General features: G+C 39.6%; 1 long non-coding RNA gene across 1 annotated transcript; it reads right to left on the bottom strand.

Annotated features, from left to right (window-relative positions):
- Positions 1-11,042: 11,042 nt before the first annotated feature.
- Positions 11,043-11,591, bottom strand: LOC142240095 (uncharacterized). Its single transcript, XR_012723168.1, has 2 exons — positions 11,337-11,591; positions 11,043-11,269 (listed from the first exon to the last, which is right to left on the bottom strand). It is a non-coding gene; the product is annotated as an uncharacterized LOC142240095 (long non-coding RNA).
- Between the last annotated feature and the right edge of the window lie 132 nt (positions 11,592-11,723).

Here is an 11,723-nt window from a genome sequence, read left to right as displayed (position 1 = left end):
TCCTAAATCATTTCGATAGTGAAGCAAAATTTACATTGAAAGTAGATGCTTCCACTATTGCAGTCGGAGGAGTGTTGCAGCAGGTCCGAGATAAGGTAACAGAACCATAGGCGTTTTTTTCTAAAAAGTTGACAGATTCCGAAAGAAAATATAGTGTTTTGGATCGAGCTTTTGGCAGTGTATTTGAATATTGAACATTTTAGATATATGCTAGAAGGTAGGCATTTTACAGTGTATACCGACCATAAACCCTTGGTACATGCCTTGCAATCGAAGACAGATAGAAGCCCTAGGCAAATTAGATATCTTGAGTATATATCTCAATTTACTAACGACATTAGATACGTTTGGGGTCACACAAACATTGTGGCAGATACTGTGTCGCGTTCGTTTGAAATAAGTGAGCTGCAAACTATGGATATTAATATAAAATTGTTATATACAAAACAGAGAGAAGATGAGGAACTCAAAAATATTTTATCAAATAAAGAGAATATAAATTTAAAACTAATAGAAGTTTCTATATTTAAGGTAGAGCTATGGTGTGTGATTTCCCAAGGGATAGGAAGAATATTTTTTGACAAATTGCACTCTATCTCCCATCCCGGAGTTAGAGCTACGAGACGGTTGATATCGAGCCGTTATTTTTGGTCAGGGACGAGCAAACAGATAAATACCAGGGCAAAGACTGCCAAAAATCGAAGGTGGTTAGACATACAAGGTCCCCGGTGTCGAAAATTGATATTCCAAAAGGGAGATTCGAACATATTCATATAGATATTGTAGGATCTTTACCACCTTCACGGGGATTTCGGTATCTTCTAACAGTGATAGATAAATTTACCAGGTGTAGGTGCTGTACGCAATTCATACTTTATAATATAAACTATTTTATAACACAGAACACATGATAGATTTGAATTTGAAGTTTGTAAAAATACAAAAAAATTATACCATGCATTCACTCGTTATTTTTCCTCTGTTCTTATCGAATACAGAAAATATAATTTTATATAAAAAAGTTAGAAACCGATTTTTATTTAATTTGGTATCCTGCCACTACAATTGGCGATCCTGCCATCTTCGGAAGTTATCAAGATTCAAAAAAAAAACTGCTTAAAAGTCAAATTACAAATCTATTATATATAAGAAAGCAACAAAGCAGTCGTAATAAAAAAACCAGATCTGAGAGGAGCGAAACATTTTCTAGAAATCTTTGAATTTAATCGTGCGTATTTTGAACTTCCTGCAAGGAGCTGGTCCAATTTAAGAATTTGTTGATGAATCCGAAATAAGGACTAAAAACACTATTAAACGACTCAAGCGAAATATTCAAACTGCTGATTCTTTAGAAGCAATTATATCTTGGGAGCTGCTGAAAACAGTATGCCGTAAGTTCTCGCAGAATTTCAAGTCTGACCTGTGTGGCTTAAAAATTAGTTGTTTTTTTCACTCATAATGCATAAAAAAGGACAACAATATATTATTTAAGTTTAGATATAAGTTTGTTTGCTACTTCGTCGTACATATTTACGTATTCACATTTTCATTTTTAAAATTTCACACATCTATAAAATTATACTTTTGTGAACTTCATCTCCTGAATTACAATATGTCACAATCTGGAAACGAAGAAAAATTAGCTTCGGGTAATCCCTGCCTTCAGGAAAATATATTCAATAATTCTGCAGCCAACCGAATATCGAAGTCGGTTCTGATGCTTTTCGACAACAACCAATGGGTGAGATTTCCGCTTCGACAGTGAAATTGCCACAATTTTGGACTAACTGTCCCGAAGCGTGGTTTATACATGTAGAAATGTAATTTACTATGAAAGGTATATCCCTTGATAGAACTAAGTATGAGCACATCGTAACGGCTTTACCGCAAGAAGTGATTATTACAGTACTTGATGTGATACAGTGTCCGCCAAATGAGGATAAATATAAGAAGTTGAAGGATGTGTTGATTCAACCACATACTATCAGCGAGAACAGACGTTTAGATAGGATTTTATCTGACTCGGAAATGGGAGACCAGAAACCCTCGGAGTTTTATAGATCTTTAGCATTACATGCAGGAACAAATTTTCGTGAAGGGGTGTTAAAGAAATTGTGGTTGAGAAAATTGCCTAAAGGGGTAAATGTAGCGTTGACTTGATCTAATATATCGGACATAAATCAGTTGATGCAGTTAGTAGATAATATATGGGACGTACTACATGGGGACGCAGTGGCCACAGTAGGAAGCAGAGGATTAGTAAACTATACTCCAGGTTCAGATTTAGGAAAAGTGGCCGAGACTTTGGTACAAGCCACAACGAACATCCTGGATAATTTCCGACAACTTTCTTTAGAAGTTGCAGCAATGAGAAGAGAAGTCGAAGAACGCAGGGAATTTGGCAGTAGATACAACAGAGGTCGCTCTCATTCACGTAACCGATCTAAGGATCGAAAGTGGTTATGTAGGTATCATTACAGATTTGGCAAAAACGCCAGGAAATGTGAGCAGCAGTGCTTCAATCCCACGGCGGCTGGTTCTGTGTACCGGATTGACCCCATCCATTGGCCAGCGGCTGCCACATCAGTGTACGTGTTGTTTCGTCCGTCTTTTTGTATTGGAGAAGGTGCATCCCGGGGAGCCTTCTCCGTTTGCTGTTGGTCCGAGCCGGGATGGAGGAGAACCCCGGACCATGGTATTGTTCAGTCTGCCGAAACCTGATCCACCACCGTTCGCTTTCGGTCAGGTGTAACCGGTGCTTGGAGTGGGTGCATTAGCGGAACTGCTCCGGCTTAACATCGCTGCGGGAGTAAAGTCATACTGACTATGTGGCAGGATGCTGTGCCAGCGATAGCAGCAGTGGGTCGTCTGACTATGCGACCCCCCCGACATCTCCCGTACAACAATATTCTCCGCCGCAGCATCTTACACCCAATATTGTTGTTCCAGTTCCGGATAGTGCATCGTTTTTGCAATTTAATTGCAACGGGCTCCGAGGTAAGATTAGCGAAATCGTGGACTTTATGAATCGGAAAAGGATAAGGGTCTTGGCGATCCAGGAGACTAAGCTGCATTCCACCTGCAGCCTACGCCATTGTGATGGATACAATGTGCTTCGAAAGGATCGCACAAGAAGTGGAGGTGGTGGCCAGGTTTTCATAATACACCATGTCCATGCCCAAACATTGAGTGGCTATTGTGCGGGCATAACCGATTGGTTCTAGGAGACTTTAATGACCATGAACTTTGGCATTCATTCCTAGGTAATGACCAGAGAGGCATAGCATTGGCAGAGCAGATAGATGACTCCACATTTTGCACGGTGAACGAAGAGGCCCCCACGAGAATTATGGACGACTGCAGCAGTTCGCCAGATTTATTTTTAGCGTCGCCTGGTCTGATAAATGACGTTTCCTGGCAACCCGTAATTTCATTGGGATCAGACCACCTCCCCATAATTCTCACCATTAACCGACCCTCCGATTTCATAACCTCTGAACGCCGGACGTTTATCAATCATAAGGAAGCCAACTGGGAAGGCTTCAGAGAATACACCTATCGCCGCTTCAGTGAGCTTCCGTTCCCCTCTCATGTTCATGTTACCCAGAGGGCGTTCCGGGACATCATCAACGCAGCAATTCGTTCACACTGAAGTTATTCGTTTGACGCTTTAATTAAGACTGACTCGTTAGCAGCATGCGAGCGCTTTTATATATGGCGGTGTGGCAATACGAGAATATTCTGGTAGCACTACAATATTCTGGCAACGCCAGAACATTCTTAGACAATGCTAGAAGGATCTACGACCATTAAGATGTTCATCTGGTGGCTGCCAAACACATACACACTCACATAGATATATGCTCGCATTACTACAACAACAACAATAATGACAATAGACAATGAGATGAAATGAGAATGCAGAATAACAAAGCAAAGGAGTTGCTATTCTATGAGAGAGTAAGAACTAACATTTCGTTAAGCAAACAAAAGAACATAAACGAAATTCAGGAAAATACTAGAAAATGAATAGATGATTCCAACAAGTGATAGCGAAATTTTATCGTTACAATTTGAAATTTTAAATTAACGGAAACTAATTTAAATAAACTTATATCTATAACTATTAAAATCGTAACACTGCCTTCCGCTTAAGCCTGTTCGTCCCGAACAGGCACAGAACCTGTTCCGTAAGGAGCCAATCGTTCCAGATGTACAACTTTCATCTTTGATCTTGGGCTGTCGTCCTTCTGAATCCGGTATACAACATCATTGATCTTCTTGATGACTTTGTATGGGCCTTCCCACTGTGTTTGCAGTTTAGGACACAATTCTTTCTTTCGTTGCGGGTTAAATAGCAGAACCAATTCTTCTTCTTGGAAGCCCTCAGTATTTACAGCGCGATCGTATCTCGCCTTCATTCTGTTGCTGACCATCTTTATTTTGTTGCGCACTGATTCGTGAACTTCACCGAAAGTGTTTGAGATGTCGTTTCTGTTTTCTTCCATGGCGAGCTCATTAGGTTTAGCGCCGAATATCAGATCTCCAGGCAACTTCAACTCAGTTCCGAATAGAACATTGGCCGGTGTTCGAGAGGTGGAATCATGAATGGCAGATCTATACGACAGCAAAAACTTTGGTATATACTCGTCCCAGTCCCTCTGGCCGTTGTCCACTACTTTTCGAAGATGTTCCTCCAGAGTGCGATTAAACCTTTCTACCATGCCATCGGATTGTGGATGTAATGGTGTAGTCCTCGTTTTCTTGATACCAAGGTCTGAGTGAATCTGGTCTGAGTGAATCTCGGACGGCACACCGTAGCGACATATCCAGTTTTTGTTGACAACATCCACAATCGTTTTTGCCTCTTGGTTTGGAATTGCATACAGCTCCGGCCATTTGCTGAAGTAATCCATGACCACAAGGACATAACGGTTTCCAGAATCACTTACTGGGAAAGGGCCTGCCACGTCCATTGCTATTCTTTCAAACTGGGCTCCTGGTCTATATTCTTGCATAGGACCTCGACTTTTCCTTGTTGGACCTTTCGCCTTCATGCACTTCTCGCAATTGATTTCTGGCATCCAACCCAGTAGAATCGTTGCTTCACTTTCTCGGCTGTTTTGGTTATTCCCAGATGACCTCCACTGGGACCATTATGGAACTCCGCCAAAACGTCTCTTATTTTGGAATCCGGTACGATGATCAAATTTCGGCTGCTCTTACCATCTTCGCTTTCCCATTTACGTTGCAAGGATCCATTGACTAGAACTAAACTATCCCATTGAGCCCAGTATGATTTCTTAAGTGGACTTTCGGCTGCCATGTCTTTCTTACTGGGCTTCTTGTTCTCTTCCTTTGCCGAAATAATTTTGTTCAAAATGGGATCTTTACGCTGTTCTGTTGGCCAGTCCACTCCAGATTCGATGTGTAACAGCCGAATATCAACAATCTCCTCCTTATGTTCAGCTTTCGAGCAGTGCTTGCATTCTATACTGCAAGGTCGACGTGACAAAGCGTCAGCGTTACCGTGTTTTCCACCTTTTCTATGCTCGATACTGAAATCATAGCTTTGGAGCCTCTCGATCCAACGTGCCAGTTGAGCTTCCGGATTCTTGAATTGGAGCAACCATCGTAGAGCTGAGTGATCAGTCCTGAGCAAGAAGTGTTGTCCATACAAATATTTATTATAATGTTTTACGCCCTCTATGACGGCTAGCAGCTCTCGTCGCGTTACACAGAAGTTCTTTTCGGGCTTGGACAACGTTCGGCTGAAATATCCGATGACCTTCTCCTTGCCGTCTATCTGTTGGGATAGCACACCTCCAATACCATGCGCGCTAGCGTCTGTATCCAAAACAAATTTTTCGCCCGGAATAGGATACGCTAGAACAGGAGCTGAACATAAAAGTTCTTTTAAATGTTGGAATGAATCCTCCTGTTCGTCGCTCCACTGGAACTTCTGACCTTTTTGCGTCAATTTATGGAGACTAGCGGCGATGCTGGCGAAGTTTGGGACGAATCGTCGGTAATATGTACATAACCCAAGGAAACTTCTTAATTCGTGGAGATTTCGGGGTCGTGGCCAATCTATGACAGCTTGGATTTTGTCTTCATCGGTGGATATGCCCTCTGCAGTCACATGATGACCCAGGTATTTAACTTCCCGCTGGAAAAGGGAGCATTTCTTTGCGTTAAGGCGTAGACCAGCGGCTGACAATTGCTGGATAACGTCTTTCAAGTTCTTAAGGTGCTCGTCAAATGTTTTGCCCCACACTATGATGTCGTCCAAGTATATCAAGCACGACTTCCAGTGCAACCCCTTCAGTACCCGCTCCATCAATCTTTCGAAGGTAGCCGGAGCGTTGCAGAGCCCGAACGGCATTACATTGAATTGCCAGAGACCGCCATTAACGCCAAAAGCCGTCTTTTCCTTGTCTTTCTCGGCGATCTCTACTTGCCAATATCCACTCTGCAAATCAAGCGTAGAAAACCATGTTGTTCCGGCTAGTGTGTCCAACGTGTCATCAATGCGTGGAAGCGGATAACTGTCCTTTTTGGTGACATCATTCAGTTTTCTGTAGTCCACGCAGAATCGGGTACTTCCATCTTTCTTTTTGACCAGCACAACTGGGGAACACCAAGGACTTGATGATGGCTCGATCACTCCACTCTCCGCCATTTCCTTTATGAGCTTTTGAACTTCGTCTCTTTTTGCCAGGGGAACACTTCGTGGTGCCTGTTTTATGGGCATTTCTTCTGCGGTTTTAATTTCATGTTTCACTACAGATGTTCTTCCTTGATTTCCCTTTTCAGAAGCAAAAGCAGAGGTGTTTTTCCACAACAATTGCTTGGCTTTATTTCTCTCTGACGGCGATAGATGACGTGTCCAAGCCTCGAAATACCCTTCTAGATGTTTTCTCACTGCTCCATGTGTCTTTGATGAGTTGCCTTCCAAATTGACTATTGCCTCGGCTGGTGTACATTTTCCAATATCAGAAAATTTTACAATTTGCTCATGATTGTCAGACAAGTTCAAGACACGAACTGGTATTAGTCTCTCTTCGTTCGTTGTTACCAGGGCATTTGCTATCAAGATGTTGTTGCTTTTGTTTTCTGCTGGTTCAACAACCCACAATTGGCCGACTTCACAATCTCCATCCATAGAAACCCATATAATTGCTTCGGCATTCGGTGGTATAGACTCTGACTGGCTCGTTGTCAAACGTCTGACAGGTGAATTCTCGTCGTATCCCACGTTTACCGTTATTTCGGCATCGCACCATGACATTACACGACGCTTCATACCCAGATTGAGACCAAAAGCAATCATGAAATCCGCTCCAATTATAACTTCGTCTACTATATCGGCCACAATGAAATCATAAGTAACGGATTTGTTAGCAATAGTTAATTTTACGGCGACCTTTCCATATACGGTTGCGGGTTCCCCTGTAGCCGTGCGTAGCTTGACTCCAATCAGTGGTGTAACTTTTCCTTTTACTAAATCAGATCTAATGATAGACTTTGATGCACCAGTATCCAACGTCAAAGTACGCTTGTCGCCATTAATAACACCCGCAGTAGTTAAATTGTTATTTTTCTGTTGAACTATTGCTACGGAGATGGTGGGGCCATCGTCTGTGGGAGCCAGCTCTTGCTCCGCTGAACTAGCTCGATTTAGTTTAAAGGTGACTCACTTGACTGTGGGGTCACCTTCTTATGGCTATTGTTTAATGGAGATGGTGATGTGGATCTGGACCGTTTGCGTCGTGCTTTGCATTCTCGAGCTAGATGTCCCGGCTTATCACAGTTATAGCATTTGATCCGGGATTTATTTGCCTCTTGCTTCATTTCTTGCATTGCCTGCTTCATGGCCTCTTTCATCGACTCAATAACGGACTTTGATTCGTCACACTCTGTCTCTACTTTACGTACCTTGTGAATTTGAGGCCGCGCTAGCAATCTTGCAGTCTCCTGTGCAAGTGCGAATGTTACTGTTTCAGCGAATGTAGCCTTTTGTGACGCATATGTTGCACATTTTATATCTGGGTCTCGAATTCCATTGACGAAGGTCTCAATCTTGATGCGGTCCACAAGAGGATGACTCTCACCTGGGTATGTCAAAAGCACTAGCCGCTCAACTTCTGTTGCGAAATCTTGTAGGGTTTCGTTCGATTTCTGGATTCTTCCTCTCAATTCCATTCTGAAGATGTCCTGCTTATGCTCTCCGCCATACTTGCGTTGGAGTGCCGCTATTACTTCATTATAGTTATTTCTAGAAGTAGCGGGAATGCTTTGTATCACATCAGCAGCATTGCCCTTTAATGCCAATAGAAGTTCAATTGCTTTATCATCGTCATTCCACAAATTTCTACAAGCAACCATTTCGAATTGGAATTTGAAGACATCAAATGACGTTGAGCCATCGAAAACAGGAGTTTTGATTTTTGAGCCCTCGATGACGCGCACTGGACCACCTTTAATTTCCAGCTCTGACATTTTTTTCTCGATGTGCAGAAACTTCTCATCATGAACCATAATTTTCTCATCCACAGAAAGAACTTTCTTATCCAATTCCACAATTTGATTTTCTATATGGTCCACACGTTTTTCCATGCCTTCAGAAATTTGTTGTAGTTTTTCATTGAGAATTCTAGAATTTTCGTCCATCTTTTTTGAATTTTCTTCGAATTTTTCTTCCAATTTTCTAGAATTCTCATCCATGATTTTTCTAGAGTTTTCTTCCATCATTTTGCTCAAAACATTGAGCATTGATGTGTAATCCACAACACTCGAAGCCACAGATGGAGTTTCTACACTGCTTGTATTGACGAGTATTGATTCATCAATGTCGTCCTTATAATCAAACTCATGCGACGCAATGTCCATATTAAGCCGTTCAAATTCTTCCAGTAGACGCTTTTGAAGCTGGGCCTATTGCCTGTTGTCGGCAGCTCCAGTTTACTCAATTCCTTTTTTAAGTCTTCCACACGAAGCTCATTAAACTTCATTGTAGATTTTTTTTCGTTATTTCACTTCCGACACCAATTGTTACGTTTTTATATTTAGGCGTTTTTTCAATTACCCGACAATTAAAACACAGTTCTTTTAAATAACGACAATCTACAATTTATTTACTATGACTTCACACTTTACAATTCGTTCACACTGTAGTTATTCGTTTGACGCTTTAATTAAGACTGACTCGTTAGCAGCATGCGAGCGCTTTTATATATGACAGCGTGGCAATACGAGAACATTCTGGTAGCACTACAATATTCTGGCAACGCCAGAACATTCTTAGACAATGCTAGAAGGATCTACGACCATTAAGATGTTCATCTGGTGGCTGCCAAACACATACACACTCACATAGATATATGCTCGCATTACTACAACAACAATGACAATAGACAATGAGATGAAATGAGAATGCAGAATAACAAAGCAAAGGGGTTGCTATTCTATGAGAGAGTAAGAACTAACATTTCGGTAAGCAAACAAAAGAACATAAAAGAAATTCAGGAAAATACTAGAAAATGAATAGATGATTCCAACAAGTGATAGCGAAATTTTATCGTTACAATTTGAAGTTTTAAATTAACGGAAACTAATTTAAATAAACTTATATCTATAATTATCAAATTCGTAACAATATGTTTGATCTCTTCCCATATATAATATGTTTGAAAGCATATTGATCTAAACAATATATGGATCTTAGACCAAACATTTTGTATTTTTGCATCCAAATTCAATAATGTTGTCTTCCAAAAAACAATATGTTATTATGTGAACATATAATATGTTTGGAAGCATTTTGCACCCAAAAATATTATATGCTCAAAAAAAATTCTCCCAAACAATACTGTGCTCAAAATTTTATTTATTTATTTATATATTTACAATCATAATGAATTGTGAAAATAAACAGGTAATATAGGTGCTAACAACATAGGTTTTCGACCTGAATGCTCAAAATTTTGTTTCTGCCTAATTGTATATTCCCCCACATCTTTCTCACTTCCACGAGATTTTTTAGTTCTTAGCACCTTTTTCTGTAATACAAACATTGTAGAAGAAATTATTCAATTTTATGATTTTTTTTTATTTTAATTTTAAATTCGAACAGCGGACCACACAGTTTGTAAGGATCAAAGAAGTAGCTGATCAATTGCGCAAGGAAAAATAAAATGTTAATTTTGTAATAACAAGCAACAACCACCAACTTAATTCAATATCGCTCCCTGTTAAATAGCGCTCCAAGCTACTAAACACATATATGTTTATAGGCTATTTCTAAATTAATATATGTTTGCATCCAAGCATATTATATTTGCAAATATTTTATGGCCCAAACATAATATGTTCTAACATATTAACATATATGTCCCAAACATGTTATGCTAGTTTATGAACATTATATGCTTGCACTCAAAAATATTGTGTTTACAAATTTGTGTTCCAAACATATAATGTTTATAGCCAAATATATGAAAAACAGTCTTTTTCATCCGTGTAGTTGTGCTTGGTGTTTCACAAAATATAAAATATAAAAGCATATTATATTTGCAAATATTTTATGGCCCAAACATAATATGTTCTAACATATTAACATATATGTCCCAAACATGTTATGCTAGTTTATGAACATTATATGCTTGCACTCAAAAATATTGTGTTTACAAATTTGTGTTCCAAACATATAATGTTTATAGCCAAACATATGAAAAACAGTCTTTTTCATCCGTGTAGTTGTGCTTGGTGTTTCACAAAATATAAAATGGCTCTTGTAACAATACCCTGCCAACATTTTTTGAATTTGGGGGCGCTTCTGAGAATCCCCACTACGTCGAAAACAATCATATACGACATCAAAAACTCGTCGGAAAAGCGCCGTCACTATTGAGAAGTTGTACCACGCCAAGTTACTACGAAAAAGTTTCTCATCAGTGCAATTATTAGGTGCCTATTTAGATCAATTTCGGAGGACGCCAATAAGAACCCCTGCAAACTATCAGAAAAAGTGCATTTTAAGGTAATTGTAGAAGAATCATTGTGGTCAAGTAAAACACGATTGTGTAGATGTTTATTGATTGGATTAAACATTTATAATTTCTTATAAATATAACATTTTTCGGTTTATCTCATCACATTTAACATAATTTTTTGTATTAATAAAAGAATGATGTTGAGTTTTAGGTAGCAAGTTACATATTGCAGCGTCTATCAGCCAGTTTGTTTATTTTCGATGGAGACAGTGTGCCTGGAAAAATATTTGAAAAACGATCACTTTATTCTATTTGGAAAGTGGAAAATTGTTCACCATATACCTTTCACAATTTTAAGCGTAATATCTATGTTTCCAGAACTTTATTTTCGTTTTTATTTAAATAAAATATAACAAGCTGGTTGCGCTTGGCGTTTCACAAAAAATAAAATGGTTCTTCTAACAGTAGTGATGGCAAAATACTTTCATGTACATTTTGTACTTTTTGATATGCTTCCCCCATCACAGTTCGCGATGGTTGTGGTGACATTTACGAGTCTGTGGTAGCGATGAGGATGAAATGGAACTTTGAAATGCTGGCAGGGTAGTGATGGCAAAATACTTTCATGCGAATAGTTATGACAAATTACTATCACAGTTGGCGATTGTTTTAGTGTCACTTACGAGTCGGTGGTAGCGATGAGGATGAAATGAAACTATGAAATGCTGG

The sequence above is a fragment of the Haematobia irritans genome, chromosome 1 (genome assembly GCF_050003625.1).
Source record: "Haematobia irritans isolate KBUSLIRL chromosome 1, ASM5000362v1, whole genome shotgun sequence".
Lineage (NCBI taxonomy): Eukaryota > Metazoa > Arthropoda > Insecta > Diptera > Muscidae > Haematobia > Haematobia irritans.
This window is presented reverse-complemented; position numbering and strand designations above follow the sequence as displayed.